Source organism: Seriola lalandi, unplaced genomic scaffold (genome assembly GCF_002814215.2).
Source record: "Seriola lalandi dorsalis isolate HSWRI2012SDOR001 ecotype SW California unplaced genomic scaffold, Sedor1 jcf7180002052929, whole genome shotgun sequence".
NCBI classification, from domain to species: domain Eukaryota; kingdom Metazoa; phylum Chordata; class Actinopteri; order Carangiformes; family Carangidae; genus Seriola; species Seriola lalandi.
The window spans coordinates 448,977-472,955 of record NW_019523482.1 but is presented as its reverse complement, the minus strand read 5'-3'; the positions used below and the strand labels follow the sequence as shown (position 1 = coordinate 472,955).

At 38.2% G+C, this 23,979-nt stretch overlaps 1 long non-coding RNA gene across 1 annotated transcript; it reads right to left on the bottom strand.

Moving 5' to 3' along the window:
- Positions 1–1,822: 1,822 nt before the first annotated feature.
- On the bottom strand, positions 1,823–23,765 carry LOC147819482 (uncharacterized). The gene is made up of 2 exons (XR_015436887.1): positions 23,096–23,765; positions 1,823–2,591 (listed from the first exon to the last, which is right to left on the bottom strand). It is a non-coding gene; the product is annotated as an uncharacterized LOC147819482 (long non-coding RNA).
- Positions 23,766–23,979: the final 214 nt, after the last annotated feature.

Sequence of the window (23,979 nt, the reverse complement as noted above, 5' to 3'; positions counted from 1 at the left end):
ATCAGGTCCCACACCCTTATACACTGTGGGTCTTAGCGTGTGATGGTAATTTAAGTAAAGACCTGTTTAATGATTAAACAGCTTATTCAATATAATCTACTATTGTTATAATATTATTTTTTACATAGAAAGCATTTTTCACATTTTCTGGAAAGTATGGTTGCAAAGAATACAAGCGCAATCAAATCCTGTGGGTGACTATGCTATTGAGTGAATAATTGTACAATTGTACAGATTATTAAAATATTCACGACCTACATGTAGGTTGGTAAAAATGGCAAAAAATGTGAAAGTTAACAAGTGTAAGACAAAATGTGGACATTCGGACATCATTATCAAGACTGCTTCCACATTTTGATGTTCGGTGTGCGGAGTCAGCAGCTTTCCTAAATTCGCGAAATAATCCAACATACTTCAGATTTAAATCACAGTATTTAGGAAATGATTTAAGAATTTACAAAATTATTGATGGATTACTTTGATGCTATTAATTCTCTCTCTCTCACACACACACACACACACACACACTCTCACACACACATACACACACACACACACACACACAGAAAATGTAATTTCAAAGTCCACCTTGTACCCATTGCGTTATAAAATAAGGCATATTATTGTATTCAGGCTTATCCTCCTATAACAAAACGCCCGGATGTTAAAATATATATATTTGATATAAATTTATTTTCCATTTCCAAGCAGCCTTCCTACTTAGAAAAAAAACTTTTTTTGCCAAATCCCGTAATTTAGTTATAATTAGTTTATTTATAATTATAGTTGCTCAAACAAATCTAAGAATTCAGAATCAATAAAAAGGCCCACAAGGCCAAATGGAAGAAAACCGATGCAACGTAGGTTTGTTCAGTATACAGCAAAATATCACTGGGCCTTAAACTTGTCAGAAAAAAAAAGCATGGCCACCGTGTAAAATGTAATCACTTAAGTAATATTCTGCAACACGTTTATTTATTTCAAATATTTTCATCAAAAACCAAGGTCGGCTCTATACGATTTAGTAAACAGGTGTAACCACTTCTCAGCTTCTTCTCTCCACCTATCTGATTTTGAAGTGCTTTATTTTACCCTGCGAGTTCACCTGCAGCTTGCAGTCCAAATTTTTTACAAAAGCCAGCGATTTATTCCAAATGCCCGTAAAACATGAATGTTGTGATTTTTATTAGGTACGTCTGATTTGGGATTATCGTTGTCGTCGGATGTCCTGGTACAGAGATGCCTACATGGCGTTCACACGCGCTTAAAATGGAGGCTTACAGCAGTCACAGGACACCATATAATGTGTCTCAGCCCTGCAAAGAATATATCATCATAGGGTTGTTGGCATAAGGCCGACACAATATACAATGTAAAGCGACTGCGTCGTTATGAGCGACAAAATAGATACCAAAGATGATCAGGGCAATCGGGCCTTTAAGAGAAGAAATCGGTCTTATAAAATATCTTCAACAGAAAAATATATTGACTTGAATATTTGTATATATTTATATTTTGATATTTCAGAAAGAATTCTGGCGTATAGTCGACAATAAAACTGTAATGATTTTAATCCGCAGCAAATCTGTCTGTGAACATGTTGAACAGGCCGCCATTCCAGTAGCGCTGCATCAAGGCCACGCAGGCCAGTGTGCATGATTTCTTCTTTGTAGATGGCAGTGCTACTTAAAGCCATGTTAATTATTTTCAGTGTCAGCAAAACTAACACTTTTAAGTATTACTTTAAAAGAAAATCAATACTAAATGCATGGCATTCAGTAAAAAAAAGTTTAGTCATGTTCAAAACACATTACAGACAAAACCCCATTTAAAATTTTATTTTTGCAAGTGTGCAGACATAAAATGAAATGTAAAAATATGCTGTATTCACATTTTAACTATCAAAACAATATCGTATTAACTCAGAATGTGTGAGTAAATAATGTACCTGTGAGCATCTCTTAAGCAAATCCACTGTTTAACACCACCAGGGTTGACTGAGTACACTGGGTGGTCAGTTGCACTGATTGTGAGTGGTCAGCTTTGCTTCAGCAGCACGATCAATACTGGAGGTTTCAGCTAGTCTTAACTCCAATATTTACGTGCTGCTACAGTAAAGCGACCAGTAAATGAGAAGGATAAATTTACTATCAGGAAAACAGCTGACTATGTGACATTAATTCAGACAGTGAAGACTACTGTGTATGCAAGAGTGATACTAAACAACAAACTTCAATCACTGAACAAAGGCAGCATGTTAAAGAACTGATAGGTGGCAGCCAGGTTGTACATTCAGGCTTTACTGCTGCAGCACAGTATGGCCTGCATCTCTGTGTAACCCACAAACCATTCCGTGCTGCTACAGCATTGCCAGAACTGCAGTCATGGTCCCTCCGCTTCCAGCTCTTCTCATCTACTTTGTTGTTTGCACTCTCTTCATCTTCCAGGCTTCAAGTCCTTACCATATGTTCACAGATGGGTACAGACTTATCACCTATCGTTTATCTACCTAAAGGACGTTCAGATGATCATCAGCATCTTTTGCAGATCGAAGTCTCCTGTCCACTCCGAAAGCAGGCGAGGCTCTCCAACTGAAACACACACACACACACAAAATACAGTAGATGTTAATTTAATTCTGAGGTCAGCCTGTCAAAATTGATTATTAACAATAATCCAAGTGCACCATATAACCAAACGTATATGCTGTATCAGCCTCCACTCTTCTGAGAAAACTTTTCACAACATTTTGGAATCTGGCTGCAGAGATTTACACCTATTTAGAAACAATGTGAGGTTGGACACTGATGTTGGGTGATAGGTCAGGGCTCTCTGCTGGACAGTTCTTCCAAGATCAGAAAACCATTTCTTTATAGATCTTGCTTAATGCACTGTGGCATTGTCAAATGTAAACAGTAATGGGCTTTCCCACAACACTTGAAGCACATAGTTATCTACAATGACATTGTTTGCTGTAACAATAGGACTTCTCTTGACTGAAAATCAAGCAGAATATGGGTAGGGTTGTCCACATTCTGGCCATTAAGACCCTGTTCAGACCTGGCATTAACATGCTTCTTGAGTGATCCCATCACAAGTGGACAGCTCTAAGTACAGGTGTTAACACACCCAAGATGCATTGAGGATTCAACTGAGATCCAATCACTCAGACCACATTTGGTGGTGGTCTTGAGTGTGAACGCAAATGTGTCCTGGGCCACATTGAAGGACCACCTACTCAACTGCAGTCCTCTGTCACAGTCACGTGACTTGAGTCACTGTCACAATTTGTCCAACTACAGTTTCATAATGAACTGAAAAACACTTTTACACGTCCCAGTACATCATATAGATTTGTGGTGGCTCGCCCTGTCTGTCATAGTTGGACTGACTAACAACAATGCGTTTGGTTTTTACTTACACAGAAATGATGTAAAGGGAGGTGAGATCTGAGCACAAGTGGACACTGAACAGGCATCTTAATGCCAGATGTGAACTGATGTACTTAAAGCTGTCCACTTGTGATCATCCACGACACATGTTAATGCCAGGTCTGAGCAGGGCCTTAGTGCACTGAAGCAATTTCATATTTTAAGTCCAAGAATTTGTGCAGACTCCTTTTCCAATACAGTTGAACATTACATGTGATTGCATTTTAGTACAAACAGTAAAACTATGTGACGTTTAAAATAATCACATTTTTGCCAAAAGCAAAAGCTGCAAAACTATAACTCTTAGAAGGAAAGACTGCATTCGCCAATTTGAAAATGGTTTAGTAGCATAGGTGACGTTACAAGACTAAGGCAAAAAATAAATAAATTAACTAATCATACTGGTCTGTGTCAGCTAAGAACTATGAAAACAAGTGGTTGATGGAGAAAAAAAAGCCAATCTATACTTTGCATGACTCAGAATTAAATCACGTTTTCTAAAGAGTGTACTTCTATAATACCGTGGCATTTTCATGTTTAGTAGCACACATTAGAACTATTAACAGATGTGACCAGATTTACAAATATGGTTACTGGTCAGAGGGATAGTGCAGTATCTCATTCAGTGGATGAGCACTTTTAGGTTCAAAGATAATTATTACTCCATTGCACTCAGCTAAGTGCTCACCCAACAGAAACCACTGTATATAAGCCAAAACATATATACGTATAAAATAGAAAACAAAAGTGAAAAAATTACCCCACACATGGAAAACAGCAACTGAAAAATAGAATTAGTCAACTGGAGGAATCAAACTGCCATAAAAGGTACCACTTCCAAATACAAGAATGTGTCAACTTTTATAGTAAGATGCTTTAGGTTATCCTGGGAAACATCGACCAAATTTTGAGAATCTAAAAACCAAATCTTCTTTAACAAAACCTTGTTTTTATGAAAATATGTTAAGAAACTGTATCCTGATAATAATCCTGTAGGTGATGGGGTCCAATGATTGTGTTGCCACTAGAGGTCTCAATGGACCTGTAATTATTGTGACCTTGGTTTGAAATGGACCGGATAGCCTGAACCTAATGATATCTCTTACATACGTCCTTCTCAAAGAGAAAAAAAAGACAAGATGTGCAGTCTTTCTCTTTCTCTCACACGAACTCCAGTACAGCTCAGAGAAGACTTATTTTAAAAGAGCTACTTCATTCATTTGTTTGGGGAAAGGTAACATTAACAACTTGTAGCTTTTATTCTATCTATATTTGTCATAGTAATGAAGATGCAAAGCGGGGATAACTTATATTTTAAAAAAGCCCTTTTTAAGATGCCAGGGTCAGCCACACAAAGGCACAGCTCTCATCATTTACTGGCACTGCTCTCATTGTATACTGTCTGACAAAGTCAGAAGGTAAACACTGGGAGGGGATTATATGAATTGGGTTGTTTTCCTGTTTACTAAGGATGTCAGTGTCCCACAACCACCAAAAGGCAGTTTTCAAATTGGTCCCTGCTCTAAATTACATTACCATGCAACAACAAAATTTGTCCCAAAAAAAAAAAAAACTGTTCACTGATTGCACAAACAACAGATAAGATGTGCAAAGGCCAGCAGTCAATCTAAAACCCCGTGGTATAGTTTAGAAAATGTTAAGCAGTTACCACATAAACTGTGCAACTGCTGAAGTAAAATTGACAGAGGCCTAGACGTTTCATCAACTTCACCCCCAGTGCCATCATTACATACTGCATGTGCATCTCTGCACAGAGGCTTAAACCACAGATATTGGTTTGTAATGTCAAATCAATCTTAGTGCAAGCAGGGAAGAAATAATAATAAAATGGGAGGGTTTCAGAGTTTTAAGATGCACATTGTATGTTAGTAATACTGATATGCATTTGTCTCATCGTTCAATCTCAAAGCATAATACGTGCAATTCTTAGTGAAGTACATTAATCACTGCAGCTGGAATTTGTTAAGTAAACAAAAGACTGAAAACACAGGTGCAACAATGCTATCTAAAGTCAGACACACTTAACAGTAGCAGGAGGGTGGGAAGACAGCGAGGACCAGTGAGTGCAGTGCTTTTTTAAATTGGAGAGTTGGAGCCCAGACCTTTAATTACAAATGACATTTATGCCACAACATAAAAAATGTCTTACAACCATAGCATGGAAAAACATGATACAAGCTAATTTAGTATGAAAATGAAGCACTCCCAAGAAAATGTATAGTTTACACTTAGAACCAATTTTACAAATTATACCTAGCATCTCAAAAATGCATCTTTTGCACAAATCCTGCAGGACCATCGCAAAATTTGGTATAACGTCTAAATTACAAATTACTATCTTTTAAAAAATGTATAATAATAATTTTTTTTAAAAAAAGAAAAAAAAAGACGTTAATTGATAACCAATGCTGTTAAATTGGTGCAGAGCACTTAATGGGGGAACAGTTTAAAATACAAGGTATCAAAAAGTCAACTAATTATATGCAAGACATTTGATACCATGTTATGTTATATTGTGGTTAGTTCACAACTTCACATCAAGGGGGTATTATTGTTAGATCTCTGAGGGTATGACTCCTGTGATCTCCTTGCATTAGCCCTGGGCTAATAGGGTCCACATCTCCTGTCAAGGTCCAGATCTCCTGGCAAAAAAGGGGGAACAGAGACAGCTATTGGAAGCAGTGCCAAAAAAAAAAAAAAAAAAAAAAAAAGTTTGTGTGCAAAAAAAAGAAAAGGAAAAAAGAAAAGAAAACCTAAATCAATAAATTGTTTTTTTTTGTTCTTCTTTTTTTTAAAAAAAAAAAAAGATAAAATGCCAAACATTGGCTGGTTTCAGCTTTGGAAACATTAGGGTTTTCAGCTTTCATCTGTGTAAACTCAATCACCTGTTTTAGATGTTCACACGATAAGAAATTTGAAGACACAAATGGGCTCTGGAAAATTGGGGTGGAAAGGGGCACCTTACATCATTTCCAACATTTGACCAATTAATTAGTAATTAATATAAGAAAAAAAGACAAAACTGATAATAAAAATTATTGTCAGTTACAATTATAGACCCCCCCGACTGTTTATTTATGACACAAAGAAGAAAAACACACGAAACACACAATGTACACTAACTTGGACTTGCATACAGAAAATACAGCATATCATTTCCTAATCTTGTGTTTCATTTGTAGAATGTGTCCCTCTTTTAGCTCATTTACCTAGAGGCTCAGGCAGTACTGAATTAAACTGAAGCTGTCATGACATAACAATTTTACCTTGTTCATTCTAATAAATTACAAAACATGCATGCCCAAAGGAACTAACCAGGTAAGATGTATAATTTCCCTTTAACTGATCATTTCTTTACAAGTCTAAGTGGAATTGTTCACATCAATGACTCTAACCTCTCCCTATTTTTCTTGCTTTCCTTTAAGGAAGCATGCCCGGACATGTCACCTTCACTGCTCAGCCTTTTTAACCCATTCCTACAACATTTGCTCCCCATACAATGGCCTCAAAGAGTCACCTGACCCTGAGGTTGAGGGTCAAGTAACCTCCTACACCCCATCGGGTACAGGGACATGGACATGACAGCCCATCACCTCCCTGGATCAAGTGGTCTGGGCTGGCCTCTTCTAGTCTGTGTTACACAGTCCCCTGTCTGTACAAGCACAAACCAAAGAGAGATCTGCAATGACATCCTAAGCTGTGGGAAAAAAAAAACCTGAATGGCAATCGCATCTATCCACTTGAAAAGATCCATGCAAATATGAGTTTCTCATGTCCATAATACTTTCTATCTTTAGTCATTGGGGCACGGGAGGAAACAACTCCAGGTTAAATATCTGCAGACACAACAGCCTAGTTTAACAGCCATAACAATTAACAAACATTACTGATTAATACTAGTCTCAGAGTATGTTTAGCCATCAGTCCAGGATACAGTGAATGTTAAGGTAGATGCAATGTGCAAAAATATTTACCTACACAATTACACAGTCATTACTTGTCAAATTTTAAGCCAGATAAACACCAGGTATTAAGCTAGCCACATCGTTGTTGTCCTGTGTTTGGCAACACACACACTACAAATATTCTATGTTCACCATGTCACCACTTTAAAAGATGTGACAAATTGTTTCATCAGCTACTGGGGTAGCATGTGCACAGCATGAGATCTATACAGTAGTAAAACCTAAACCAGTTCTTCCATAGTAACAAAGCAATTTACTGTGATGACAAGTAAATAATGGAGAAAAAAAAATTTAATATTTCAGTGTTCAGCAATACTTAGAGAGGAGTTTGCAAATCTAAAAGCAACCCAGGAGGCGGTGATTAGTTTTATTGTTCATTGTAGAACAGAAATGCTACCTATGAAGCGCTGCTCTGTTGCATACACACTACTATAATGGTATGTGTGAATCCTAGAAAAACCTGTTACATTTGCACACCCAGCAAAACATGTCCAGCAGAGCACAGGAAGAGTGACTGGGATTCCCTGGAAACTACAGCCATATCATGTCAAATGAATAAGAGAAAACTCTAGAGACTCGTTAAAACACATACCTGGGATCGGAAACTGAATAACCCTATTTCACAGGACAACACTAGCAGATATTAGAGTGACCTCTGATTCATTATTGCACTCCACAGGTATAAACCACCCCCTCGATTTACTCTCAGGTATGACTGTGACAGAAGGACTGTTTACACTTGAGGTACACATCTATTCTAATAAGTAAAATTATTTGGAACAAAGGATTAGAAACTAAGTTTTAAATGTAATAAATAAATGAAAAGTATAATTAACCAATGTCTGAAACTGGCTAGTGAAAACACAAAAACCCTCTAACATATAAAGTAATGATTAATATGATTCAATGTGCTGTTTTGAATTAGTTATTGAAAGCATGTCTTACAAAAGGGCAGTGCATGTCCTCAAAGATTTACTAATAGTTGAAGCCATTTATTATTATTATTTTATTTTATTTTTTTACCAGTGTGGACCACATTATAAGATTCCACCAAGACCAACAGCAGTATCTGTCATCTCTCTAAACACACCAGTGTGTCCACAATGTGTCTGGTGAAATATTTAAAGTGAACACACAATTCCTATTCCTGCTCCTACTGTATAAACAATGCATTTCAACTCAATATTACTATTCTTCAGCAAATTCATTTCTAATCTCTCCAGCTATTTACTACTTCATTTGAACTGTCTCAAGCTTTCTCCTACTGCCACGAAAGACAGAGCAGCAATAAACAGGATGCAGACAAAGCAGTACACTGTGATGCAATTTCAAAACTACGACATGAGGACCTGATTTACACTTGACCAATAGCATTAAACTATAAAAAAAGCATGGCTACAACCACCTCAACAAATTAAGTCTTGATAACTTCCACTACCTTTAATATGACTACCATATTTTTTTCTTTACAGGGAATCACTATTTAAACAATCATCAGTAAGGCAGAAATTAATATACAATAAAGAGTGCACTGTATGTTGTATGTGCATGCACACATAAGCAAGAGAGGCAAAAGAGGAAGCAAAGCTTAAGTGCGAGAGTTGAATGGCACACCCATACACCGACTACACAAACACACAGACTATACTCGGTTTTTTGTATATTCCAATTCAAATGCCTTGGTCAAATTCAGATACTGACATTACTCTGGTCCACGGTGTAAAAATGTTTGGTAAACACATACCACAACCAAAACCAAAAATAATAAGGCTTTCCAAGGACTTCAAAGTTTTGTTGTTACACTATTGACGATTGAGTATAGATATTGACACAAATAAATAAAAAAAAAAGAATAAATAAAACTGTATAATGGCTGTTGCATATTTATATTTAAAAAATTAAAATAAAATTAAAATTAAAAAAAGAGAATCACATGTAAATGCAGGCTTTGATATTTCTATAGATTTCACCACATTCCTTGCTAGACATGACCTATCTACTTACAACTGCACAGACAGTGGCAATTACACACCAGCAGATCAACATTAGTTACAGCAGTAAATCCAAAATTATGACTGCTAATATTACGGTTGTAAATACACCAAATTAGTTGTCTGAATCAAACTTTTAAAACGGACTAAACAAGACACTGTTAGTCACAGTGTGTGTCAAAGTATCTGGTCTCTGTGCACCCAAGCACACTGCCTGACTGTGGAGCAGTGGGTGAGGTGTTACCTGCTTACCAAGTTAGGGCTAATAAAACAGACACACACAAGCCAACCACCAATATTTTAGGATCATTATAAATCTTTCCAATCTAATTGCTTACATGTTAATACTGTAGGCTAATCTAGCACCCTCAGGTGAAAAAAGGCTGGTGCAGCAGAAATGAAAACACCATGTGTGTCTAGTCAGAGGAGGCATACTCTTGCCATGTCAGATCTTACTGCCAGTGATGTTGCAGGTTATCATATTACTACCTAAAATTTAATTATCAAGCAGAGAATTCACCAGCACTGTAACAGCTGACGTACCCTTTCTAAACACGTTGTCCAAGTTCATAAGTGCTTTTGTCACTACAGGAAGAAATGAAATAAAATAAATAATAAATAAAATAAAAGGGAATCTACAACTTTTTGAGTGAAACAGCCACAAAAGACCTGATTTTTAAGAAAAGATTGTTTGACCTTTTGAAAATTAAGTAACATTTTTGAAGCAGCTAATTGGCCAGCCTTAACACAACAGTGTGTACACAACAGATCTTGCTTTAGTATGCCACAAAATCCCACTTACTTTTTCAACTTACCGGATTTACTGAAAATGTGGTGAAATACACACAAACCATAACAGCAGTTAAGCACATAGCTGACAATTATTTAAAAATGTTACTGCAATCCCTATAAACTGTTTTTTAATCTTTTCACCATTTAATGAAAACAGGTGTAAAGCCCTATGCACTACAGTGATGCAGCACATACTGTATGCAAAAAATCAAAGCCAATGCAAAACATATGCTTGTAAGAAGCATGCGAGGGCCTGGCACCCTCATATGGTGCACTGCTGCCACTAGTGTTATCAGCCTTAACTTCATGGTTGAATACATGAGAAAAAAAAGTAAACACACATTCATTTTCAGGAGTCATCCTCTTAATACAAACTACATCTTAATTTAAGGTCTACCTAGAATTACCATTATTTAGATTATTCCAGCACTAAAGTTATGTCTGTGAGAGAACTGAGTGATGCATATAAAACCATTTGACAGCTTCTATTTAATGCTGCTGAGACATAGAACTGAAACCAAGGCCAACTTCTGGAAAATAACCAACAAGACCTGTGAAAACCTGTTCCCATCACAGCAAATTTGAATACTATAAAGTTTGTGCTGAGTGGTGCAGAAAGAAGGAAGAGAAGGGTGGGGGTTCTCTGTAGCCTGGCTACAACACATGTGAGCAAGTACAAGAAGAGAGGCACAGTTTCACCAGGAAATGGGGGTGGGAGCCCATTTTGCCGGAGGGGTCTGAGAAGACAGAATGATGAGTCACAGAATGTCATGCTAACAGTCTGAAACAGCACAACGGTGCTCTACAAAGAGAGTGAAAAGGCAAATACCAGAGAACGGAGGGGAGACATAGACCTGTAGCATTTAAAGGAGATTAACTGTAGGCACCACAGAAATAAAAACTGTTAAAATACACCAGTACTAATCTGACAATTGCATACAGAGACAGAGTCAACAATGCTGTAATCCCTCTTCAAAAGAATGAGCAAAATATTTACACCTATTTCACCTGTATGAGCACAACAGATACACATTCTGAAATGAGCCAACCAGTGAGTAAACGTTTATATATTACTAAGACTCTTGATCTTAAAATTCCACTTTGACAAACTGCTACTGCCTCCCTTCTAGAGATTAGATCTACAAATTCAAATCCGTAGTTTTTATGAAACAACAATATTAGCAATAAGCCCACACTGCATTGCTTCCATCAACTAAATTTGATGAAACTTGATTTTAATACTCATCAATGCTGCATCAACTGAAATATTAAGTGTCATAATATATATTTTAGCTTTCCCCCCCCATTTTAACAATTAGACTGACACTGTGAATCATTAACACTTTTAATAGAATTTTTTTCATATCGCCACTTTTAATAGCCATCCATCAGTATTATTTTTATCCATTTACATTACAAGAGCTTCTTGATTTCCTAACTTTAAGACTGCAATCAGCTATTTGGGTGAAATCACATGATGAAAGACAGAGACAGCCAAATTTCAACTTTTAGCAAGAAATAAGCCACCAGATGAACTTTGTATGTGAATGTACTCAAAGATATATACCAGAATAGTAATTTACAAAATGTTGTGAATCCATACTGTAAAAAATATTAGATATTGAGCTTTGAATAATTACATTTTTCAAGCACCAATTTTCATCCATTAGATCAGGTAATGTGAAAAATAATATTTCAAAACACACCCCACCTTATGTTGTGATCGGAATTCCCCCTCCCCTCTGTAGATCAATTTATCAAGAAGCTTATTTATATATTCAATAAACAGTTGGGGACTTTTTTTTATCATTATGTGTGTATTTCATATTGGCGATGACAGTTAACATACATGCCCTTCTAGAGTAAGATGGGAACCTGAGATAAATATAATTTGCCCATCAATTTTAAATACACCATGTGGTGTACATTAAATAACAAATTTATTTATTCCTAAGGAAGATAATCATATGCCAGTCACATTTTATGTCATCATATTCATTGTGTTTCATACACCCCCAAATTAAAGTTTTCTTGTCAGTGACACATCAGATCTCATAGTACAATAATTTCCTCCTCCACCTCTTTACTCTGGTATGTGGCTGTGAAAGATCTTTCCCTCCTATCACATTGGCTAATTTCCCTCCAACTAAATACCCTCAAAAATAAAAATCATTCTAAAAAGGGGGGTGGGGGTGGTTTCATTGAGAAAATGCTGTCCCATTTCTGCAACAATTGTTACACTGAGGGTACAATCTGCGATTTCAGTTAAGACAGCTATACTTAAAACTATGGTATTTAGTTACATTTTCATTCGGGTCATGTATATCTAATCGAAATAGAAACTCGAGTCCTATCCTTACTCTGCAGTATATGTATAACAAAATAAAAATCCTGGAAAAATGCTATTAGTAAGCACACTGTCAGATGTGACTGGCCAAAGAAACAGATTCAAGGGAAAATGGACATAAGTACCTTCACTCTGTCTCATGTTCTCAACGTGGTTAATTTAAATAAGGAATTTTTAGAATTTTGAACATGATACTTGACAATGTAGACACTTATTTGTTTAAATAAATGTAACACTGTAAAAGATAGGAAGGCCTCACATTATGTAACACATTAAACCGATCTCTACTTAGAAGGGGCGGGTTTAGACTCACAATTATATGCAGCCTCTCTTTTCCTCTCTTATGCTGTAACAGTCAAGTAGTCATGTTCATGATGAGAAGCATAAGGCAGTATAAAATATCACACATCTAACCTCTCCAGAAATGAATGATTAGCTCAATTTTGTCATTCCTTGCTAAACCGATTAGACCACAAGAGAGTTTTTTTCTTCAATGTAGTTGAATTTAATCAGGGTCTAGGGCACACAGAAAGTGGAGCGAGGCTAGTAAGGGCAAAAAAAGGCAAAATGAGACAGAAGGCAATGGCTGAAAAGCCTTCAGCATCAAACTACGTTAAACCAAAAAAAAAAAAAAAAAAAAAAAAAAAACCTCAACATTACAGCGAGCCACGAGCAGCACCACAACCAACAATATAATTCTTATTTTTTATTAACTAACATTAATTCAACTTTACTGCATCGTTAGTGGTTATGACAGCCATTCGTCTAACGTTTAACACAGCTATTAAAGTTGAACCATCAGAAGTTGCGACCTATGACTGTTGTCACTTGGCTGAGAGCCACGTTGATCACCTAACGTTAATTTAAGATACTGAAACGTTTTCACAGATACAAACATGAAACAAGTACTTAACATTGGATGAGATCAAGTTAATTATTAATCGTAGTTATATTAATACAAGAGCTGTCAGCAGTAAGGTTAAGCTTGCAAATACAGCTTAACATCCACTATGCGACACAGATGGGAAAATAAAACAAACTCCGTCATTACTACTAAAGGCATCACTGACTGTAAAGTCAAACCTATAATATTACAAACTTACCAGGTGTTCTCTCTCTCTTACAATCCAAAAATACGTTTGAAACAAAACACAACGTCATGCAATTTACCAGCTCGGACAAAAAAGTCTACCTTAGCTAACAAGCTTGGCAAAAATTATGTTACCACAAAAGGCACTGTGTCTGTCTCGGTCTCTCGTTTTGATTTTTTCCCTCCCAAGCCAGTGTAGGTGCCGTGTGCATTTGTTGACACTGCCGACCGTGCTTCTCCTCTGCTCGAGCCTGGCTGCTTTTGCACCTCCCGCTCAAAACTGGGCTCCAATGCGAAAAAAATATAGTCCATTTTACTTCAACTCTGATTAATAACCCCTAAGTTAAGTGTCTCGTCCATACAAAATAATATTCCATCTATTCGTGTATTTTTCTAATATGCCCCCCTCACCTCCTGGATAAAACGGACCGCTGTATGAGCGCATTTTTTTTTTTACCGTTACAGCGCAGCAAAGTCAGAAATCCCTCTCTATGTGCTAGCACGCTAAGCTAGCAGGCTAGCTGCTAGGAGTAGTACAAGCTGACAAAGCTGGCCAAATGGCTAACGTCTCCCCGCCACGGTCGGTCTCTTCTCTTTTCCACGTATTCCTCTCCTTCACTCCGTTTATTTTGTCCGATTAAAATCTATTTCAATCGTTTGTGGCTGCAGTTACCTGTGTTTCCGTTGAAATTACGTGATTTCCCTCTCTAAAAGCGCAGTTTAATTTTGAGCGCTTGGTTTCTCCCCGTCTCAGCGACAGCTTCATATATTCGCAGCATCCTCTCTCCGCAGCTGCTGAGGCAATCGCTGCTCACTCGAAAATGGCGCCGAAAGATACACTCCTCATTCAAATTCGATAGAGCCTCCCATTCTCCCTATTGGCTGAATGCGGAGTGGACTCCGCGCAGCTGATTGGACGCTGAAAATGCACTCTCGAATGATCTCGCAGCCCATCACAGCGTTCAACAGAGAGCGACAAATTAACTCTTTACGTCCCTCAACGACTTTTACAGCAATCACTCGAAAGCCTTTACCTTCAAACTTGTTCATAACAGGATTTTTGATATTAAATTAATGTTATCATTAGTAACGACTATATGCACTATTAGTAATACAAATCGGCATTTATAAGTCACAAAATGAATGTCCACAAAACTCCATGGTGATACAACAGGAGATTGAGAGAAAAAAGTTGAATAAAGTAAATACTAATGACATTATTAGGTACTATAGACAAACTATACTCATAGACCAAAATAAATATTGTATGCAGTTTAGAAATATCATAGTTGCATCTAATTCCTTGACTAAAAGTTATACCAAACATGATCATTTGTCAAGTTTCTTACCACCCGTGAATAAAAATGACAAAAACTTTAATTAAAGCTCCACAGGCTGTCCCTTTTAGCATGATAAATATCCATGGTACCAACTGAACTTAGCAAATTCATTGGCTCACTCCATAGTGATCCAAAACAAAACAGCAATGATTGAGAGCTGCTATTGGCCTCATGGTTTAAATACACTGTTATTCACCCAGATGACCTGGATTAAAATGTGTTAGCTTTCTGCTATTGCACTTTCACTCACCAATTATTCCTTACCAGAGGGATCCTAAATAAAAATGTACATGTATTTTGTCAATAGCTAAGGACACTTTTTAAAATGTACATGCATAAACACACACTTTCTAGTTCACATGTTACATGTTACAGCACATTGTATGGGCAAAATAAAAGGAGAGTTTTTCATATAAAGTACATATAAAGGCATGGTCCTGTGAGTGTATAAGAATGCTACACTGCAATACTTTTATAACCATCCTTGATACAAGCAGTATGGATGTCTATTCAAAGTGTGTCCCTTATTTATGGAATGGGTGGTTATCTGCAGTTAGAACAATAGTGTGTGTCTTGGAGTGACGGGCCTATCAAAAACAATCAAAGAATAGCCAAATAAAACACCTTATTGCAGCTATAGATGACAGAACATTTAACATAACATCTGGTATATGTGTATTATTAGGTCAACAAGTTAAGTCCCAAGGCCAAGAAGATGTGAAAAAAATCATGTCAGGGAACAAAAGGCAGCAAAGGTTTAACTCTGATTCAGTGAGGTAAAGAGGTTGGTAATCATAGACATCAGCTGTTATATTCTCCTTTGAGCCTGTTCTTGATCATATTGTGGAGTTTGGTTTGAAAGACGCTCTGTCTTAGTTTATTTTCCACAGTCTGAATGAGGACATTGCTTTCTTATCTTAAATTGCTGTGACATCATAGTGCCCTCTCTAATTTTAATTAAGTTTCCTTTTCAGTTGCCCCATTTTTTTTTTTTTTACTCTTGACTGATTTGTTTTCCACACCTTTCAAAGGGACTGGGGTATCAAGCTTATAAGAAACAAATTCCATAAGTAAATTCTGTGGTGTAACTACTCAATTTAAGCTTCGCTACCACATGAGCACACACAACATTGTGGTGTATATGCAATGGCCAAAGCACGGACGGGTTGGGCTCTGCCACAATAACCCTGCTGTTATCATATCTACTGTAGCATAGTGTACCTCGGGCAAGATAAACAGAGACAGCCATTTCATCCCAATGCACACATAATAACAATGCACAACATTCACCTGCTATGCCAGTAGTTGGCTCCAACAGGGTGCACTGGAAAAAGAATTAATTGCAACCTGCCATTAGTTGTGGGGTTTGCTTAAGTGAATAGAGACCAATCTCCTGAACGCAACTTTAAGCAAGTTAATTCTACTTCCCTTTGAAAAACTTTTACACAATTACAGATGCCATTTCATACTAATGACATTTTAAACTTTATATTTCTTCAGCCCTCATGAAGAAACATATAATTTCTTTGCATTGCTGTGTGTTGTAGTAAAACATAATGTTTCCTACTTTGGAGTACAAAAGCAGACTGGGAGAGAGAGGGCGCCCATTGTGTATGCATTCTGGTGTAGTGTGGACAATGGGGCGGAGAGGAAAAAAACACACTTGTTTACAGATAAACTGGTTTGGACAGGAAGCCAGTAAGGAGGAGCTCTGTGTTGTTAAACAGGCATGTGGAGAAGCAGAGATGAGCCAGCAAAAACACCACTGTGACCATAGGGAAGATCATGATGCAGTACTCAAAGACACTGCGCGCGTGCACGCACACGCACACACATACACACATACACATACACACACACACGCACACAAATGGATGTACATGCATTAATATCTACAGAAACACATATGCAGTACTTGCAGATTTGCAGATTAGTACTGTATGTTTCCAAAAGATTAGTAACCAGTTCAGCCAAATCCTGTCAGTAACATGAACAGAAATTGTGGTTTCCTTAGTTTCACTACGACAAAAATTAACAAGATAAAAAGATACTCATGGGTCCCTATTAGCGGTGCCAAACAGTAGCCAAGCTGAGCGCTGGTGAATACTATACAGTTCATCCTGCATTGTGTCACCGTCACATGAGCACACACTGCCTTCCATTAGGCAGGAGATCCTTATGACTCACGAAAACACAAGTCACATGTCACTACACAAATGAACCATGCTACTCAGACTGCTCTGTTACCCACAGCAGCTTTTTTTGCAGGCCCAAATGAAATCACATCATAATGCATCTCTTCATTAGGAGGGTTGAGACTGAGTGGGGCTCTCCCTTGTCTTCTGGTAGACGAGCTGAACAAGAGCCACAGTGTCATGTATCGTGGGGTTCAGCACAGCAGGCTAACCTGGCTGCAAAGTTGCCATGCTGGGGCAGTTTTAGTTCAATGTAATTTGATTTCATGTCAGATAAATTGCGTGCATAGTTGGCTGTTACACTCAGCTGCTTCTCATTCAAAGAGGAGTTTTATGAATTTTTTTCTCTTTCTCTCTTCCCTCACGCAAATCAAAAGATAGCCATAGCACACCACCAGACATTGGACTGCATCACATCAAATGATGGGGAAATAGACAGCTCAAACCACAACAAGCTTCAAGAGTTTCAAAAGCAAAACCTTTCAGAAGATCCCTCTATATAACTGAAATGAAGAAAATACTAAATGATACCTTGAAAACATCCCTATCACAAAAGAATAAAAGCAAATAAACAGTTTGCAGCTTTCATGTCAACTTGAGGCACCAGTAGGTGAATTCCCTTCAGTCTTGTTGAATGTGCAATACAGTGAAATCACCTTTCGTCATGGGTGTTGGCTGAAATGAGAGTACGCAGTAACACTAAATCAATCTTACTTTTCTCACTGTAAAGGTGAATTTAGGATGATCATCTTTTTAATTTATTTTTTTCCATTCTCCAAAAATATCAGACACCCCATCATTTCAAGTAAAACCTGAAACTAAATTATTTCCTTTTATCATTCAATTCACAAAGAAGAGTGACGAAAAAAAAAAACTTCATTCTTCATAGTAAATATCAACCTGTGTAAACTGACACTTGGCAGTGCACACCAAGAGACAATTTCTTGTGAACACAGTACATGCATGAAGCAACACAACATTCAAAGTGAGCAACACCCTAGAAGAAAGTATAAGAGACTATAGGCTTACTATATTAATGTGGCCTATTCCCTCGTCTTGGTCTTTAGAGAACACAATGAGCCCCACTGAGAACTCCATACTAGAGAGAGACTCTCCATTGATGTCTCCTTGGTTCCCCTCCCCCTCTCTCTATGAGACATCTGTAGCAGCTGCCCCCTTGTGCTCCTGTCAGCAGGGCAGAGTGTGCGTGTTTGCGTGTGTGTGTATGCACTAGTTGAGGTGGGGTTGGCGGGGAGGTTAGTGTGGGGCGTGTTATGAAACCTCCCCCTTTGGAGGGGTCCGGCCTGCACACTTGTGGGACATCACATTTATCAATGGCTAATAGTCACTAGCAGGTCACCCTGAAAACACAACAGAGACCTCTGACCTCTTTTTAGCACAAAGGCTGTAAGGTGGTCACATTAGCCCCCAGGCGCTATAAAAAAGTGTACACACACTCAACATGTTTATATCAGCATTTGCTGTGAGAAAACATGATGAAATATTGTTTCTTGTTTTACTTTCTGACAAACTTTCTCCTAACCTAATCTCATGACAAATTAATTGTTTAACTTAAAGTAAAAGCAAAAGAACAGATAGCCAGGGTTCGGCTAAACACTATCACATGCTTGGCCAGCAATTTCATATGTTACAGCACAAGAAGCCCTTTATATTTAGTCTCTCTATAATCTTACAGACATTCTCACACATAGCGATCAAATTAAGTGGGCATAATTCATAGAACAGGCTAAAATTACATTACAAACTGGACACAATTAAGGGGAAAAACTCAGCCAGCTGCAATGGTAACATGAACACAGGAGGGTAAAAGTGTTTGGTAAAAGGAAAGGAAGGCAAAGTGACGAGAGTAAAGTTATGTTCCACTAAGAAAGTCACTGGTTTGAGACTTGTTAAATAGCAAAAGGCTCAGCAAAAACATGAACGTAGACACTGCAAGCGATGTGTAGTCTGCTAACAGCGTACAGTCACTGACAAGATTCTCAAGAGAAGCTTAATTTCACCCCAAAACTGTGCTTTTGACTGCTGTTACATCTGTTAACACCAGTTGTCTACTGGATGTATTAAATACTATTTTGCAGACTAATTGTAGAGTCATGTGCTAAAAAAATATAACATGTTTAACCTCAGAGACATGTGTTACATCGAGAATCAAACACCCAGTGCACTGGTTGGGGCTGTTTCAATCTGGTGAGAGACATTTTCCGTTCCAAACAAATGTTATCGTTATTTTTGGGACAGGTTTAAATCACCCAACAAAACATTATTCATGTTGCTTCCTGCTCTAGTAGTATTTTTTTTATTTTTTTATCTTGACTGGATTGTCCACACCCCTTCGTATTTTTTTCTTTATTGAGGCAGACTGCTGAGAGGGATTACAGAGAAGGCTAAACACAAGCAAGATCTAATCCTAGGCCAGCAGAGTTACAGAAGGCCCTTGAAGAATAAGTTTTTTGAAGGCCGATGTTAACAGCGCTATTTTTTGCCTGAAGCTGGTGATTGAGGATGTTTTGTGCTGACATTCTTTATCTTTAAATTTGAGGATGACGGTGCCAAAAAAAATAAAGCCAAGTATGGTATGAACAGCAGCTTCACCATAAGACTTAACACTCCACTGAGACCTGGATGGAAATAATATAAATAAATGATATCAATAATATTTATATGCACATTTGTGTGCATTTGAATCTTAATACTGAATTTTAAAAGTCAGGTTATAGACAGGTGTACCTATAAGCGACATCAGTAAGTCACAGAGGAATAAGCAATATCTGCATAGCCGATAGACTATTTGCAAACTAATATACTGGATTATACTGTATATAACATTGGTCACTAGCTCTAATGACATTTAAAAGGCTGAAGGAGACTCATTGGACTGTCCTACAAGACAATTTATTTTCTTACAAGATTGTCCAAGCTCTATTTTGTCTTTCAGTTGCTATCTCTTACATGTAACTTTAACCACAGTGCAGTTACAAACCACAGCATCTTCCGACTGATTTCATACATTGCATTCATGAGTGTGCAACAACATTCCTATGTCCATATTGTATAAATATCAGTATTTAGATAACGTTTAGATTATGTCCTCATTCTTGCCCAAAGTCTGTGTTCACAAACAATTTACGAGCCACCATTACACACCGATTTCCACTGTAAGCGATACTTAATACATTCCAACACACATTTGTAACTATCAGAAGAGTTCAATCCGAGTGCAATTATTTTAGGCATCACTGTGGATAAAACTCAAGTTATCAGACAGTATGGACAGTGATTGCTGGAATGACAAGATGATGTTGAAAACAAAGCACATATAGTGTACAAAATGTTAAGGCTTTTTTTCCCCCCATTTTTAATATACTCAGGAGTCAACTCATTTTATCAGCTAAATGAGACTCGATTGTCACAACCAGTATTCTTGTTTTTCATAAATCAGACATTAGTTTCCTCTAAAATCATGTTACATTGAATATGTTAGATTTATGTTAGTTTATGATGATGAAAATTGCAAAGTGTGTTTACACTGGCTGGTAGTTCTACAGTTGATATCACGCTAATGTCACCGCACTGGGTACTTTAATGTTTTCTAATGCTAGAAAAAACATAGTTTTCTAGGGTGATGACCGTTTACATTTTCTACAACTGCACTGAGGTAATCAAAGTCCAATATTCATTAAACATTAGGCCAATGTACATTAAAAAGATCGACAAACAACCATAGCTCCTGGATCCTTGTCTCAGGTACACTGCTTATATTTAATGATTTTATGCTCTCATGAAAATCAGAGTGAGAAGTGACTCCGCTCTTATAGTATAGTAGTGATGGACAATACCTTAAATTTAAGGTTGAATTTCACCAAATAATATCAGAGCAGGTGCCACTGATACTAATATTGATACTTTGCATTGATAGAAACTTTGAATGTAATTTCATGGAGATGAGAGGATTTGCACATAAACAAAATGGCAAAAAAAAACAAAAAAAAAAACAGATCCTGCGCACTCCTGGCCGCATGTACTTGCTCACAGTGTTCACATCTAAACTGAAGAATATATTTCACATAACATTACATTTAGACAATTAAGGACATAACCGTCTACAGTCTTACATGTATTATTATATTACAACATATACATACAACATACAATTACCGCTGCTACTACAAATAGTGATTATAATAATCAAGCAGTAATGCAGTTTGTCACGGGGCACATAGGATTTCATTGCAATAACTTCAGTCCATCTCAAAACTGTGAACTGAACTTGAAAATAATTTTGGACACAGTTGCTTTTCTTTTGTTGCAGCTCGTTTGGCTCTTTCTGGTGATTGGCTCTGATGTGTCTGAACAAATTTGTAGCACTGAAGTCAAGTGTCCACCAAGTTGATATAATTTTTATTAATAAGCAAGGTGATTGACCAATTTAGCTGTTTTGTCACTCAGTCCTTGTAGGAGCTGAGGACTGTGGCAAATCTATTCTTTGACACTTGGTGGCTACAGTTGCATGTTGTGTGGTTGCAATCTTTAAAGCTAGTATCAATACGCCTATCCTGCTAAAACTGACACTTTACAAAAAGATGCAGCCATTGCACTCAATGATTCTGGTACAGAACCGCCAATCATTAGTTACTGGACATCTTGGGGGATCAGTAGACATTAAGGAGTGTGCTTTTGCTGAGAAATTTTATGTATATATGTGAGTTAAACAGCAGGCTCATAAATCTTCACCAGTCAAGTATCTTTAGCATTGAAACTAGAAGCATGCTGACAGATTGAAAGGTTACTCAGTTATAATGTGTGTTACCTGAGCATGACTGCATTGTAATGACACAGTCATAAACACTGTTTAAGGCACACCTAGCAGCATCTTGGCTGTATGAAAGCATAAACAGGCTCTGTAAGTGGATGTGAGCCCTAAAACATATCAGAGTTCAAGCTCCAAAAACAAAACTGGTCTATTCATTGTCCTGTTTCTGGACTACAAACTGAGAATTCCTGCGGAAGTCCCTCCCTACACAGGCTGCTGTTGTACCTCGATGATGTAACCACTTTCCAAATATAGCGTGTTGCTGATGGCTACGCTGCCTTCTCATTGGCCGAGGCCGCTGTCAGTCGCGTGACGTCATCGCGATCGTGTTATTATTGTAAACAGCCCGCCTGCTCTCCACCGACGCTCTGTGCCGAGCCGACTACTCCATCCAGTTCTTTGTTCATGCAGTAAAAACACCGACGCGACAAAGCGGAGTGATCGTCCGCCCAAACTGCGGACCGAACCTCGAAGCAAAGTTAGACACAGCACCTAGAAATGATGACACCATATCTGTGGAATAAAATGATCGCACTGCTGCTCTGTTGTGGACATGTTTGTTGATCACAAGGATCTTCATGCAACCGGCGACTGCTCAAGGCTGCTGCATGAATAACAATAATAAACTGGGAGCCTGTGTTGAAGTCCTGTCAATGCACAACACATTTACGTTCACTCGAATAGTGATTGTTCACATCCACCTCATACAAACTGGTTTCTTGTTCACAATAGATTAGGACTAAACCTACAGCCCCAGTCTTTTAGGTTGACAGAAGAATAGTTAAAGCCTCGTTGTCAATGGCCCCTAAATGTCAAATTGTCAAAAAAGAGTACAAACTTGTCAAATTGACAACAACATGCACATCGACATCTCCCACTGTGATTATGATATATAGGTCTATAACTTATATTCTACCTCGTCAATTCGACAGCATTACCTTAAAGGGGCTTTACTTTGTGCTCAGTGTCGCAGAGAATCGACCAAAACGACTTTATTTTTCCAGTGACTGACACCGTACGGCAAACTCAAGTAGTCGAGAGGTCACACACCAAAAGTTGAAATTACTCCACTGAATGTTTAATGGCACTTACTCGATCGCCTGGATGCGTTTCGGAGTGATCGACTGCATCTCCCTCGCTGCCAGCCGGCCACTGGTGACACCCTCACCTCGACATTTCCATCCAAGGCAAGTTGACAACAAGCTTCCATTCTCCGACTAAGTGCAGTTTCAGCAAAGCTTCAAGGAAGTTGTTTCTTTTGTTCCAGTATTTTTGGTTGCGTCAATGTTGCGAAAAGGGGGAGGCGGAGCGGTGGATACAGAGAGCGACCGAGAGAGAGAAAGAAGAAGAAAAAAACATCTGAGCGCACCATAGCCTAGTTCGCACGCCTGGCCATTAACGCACAGAGAACCCCTCATCTAAATCCGCGATAAAGTCGTCTCATCAGCTCAGCTCACGTGTCTGGGACGACCAGCATCCCTTCAAAGTGAAATACACTAGCACAGCACACGGTGCCCGGGTCCGATAGGCTATCCAAGATCAGGCTACTACACATCGGTGCGCCCCGTGCGCGCGTAGAGGAGCGGGGACATTTGCATAGCCCGGCTCGGTAACTTGGATTTCTATACAGAACTACAGATTCCGAACCGCAGACACGCTTCCTCTCTTGCTTTCAATGGCGCTCACAGGCTTTCACTCTGTTACTTCACCGAGCTGGAGTCTTCAAAACGAGAACGCATGCAGCCTATACGCCTCTCCACTTCAACCTCTGCTAGTTCCCGGACAGTAACAGGGCGGTAACGACACGCTCAGTAACGCGTTACTGCCGCTTCCCCAGCAGGGAGTAGGCCTATAGAGACTTCAGATTTCCTTCCACTCAAAAAAACTCTTGCTCTCACATGAATTCACCTTTCCCTCAGCCTGAGTGCCGGACTGAAGTTGAGTAATTATCCCATTTACCCATTCCTTCTCTCGAC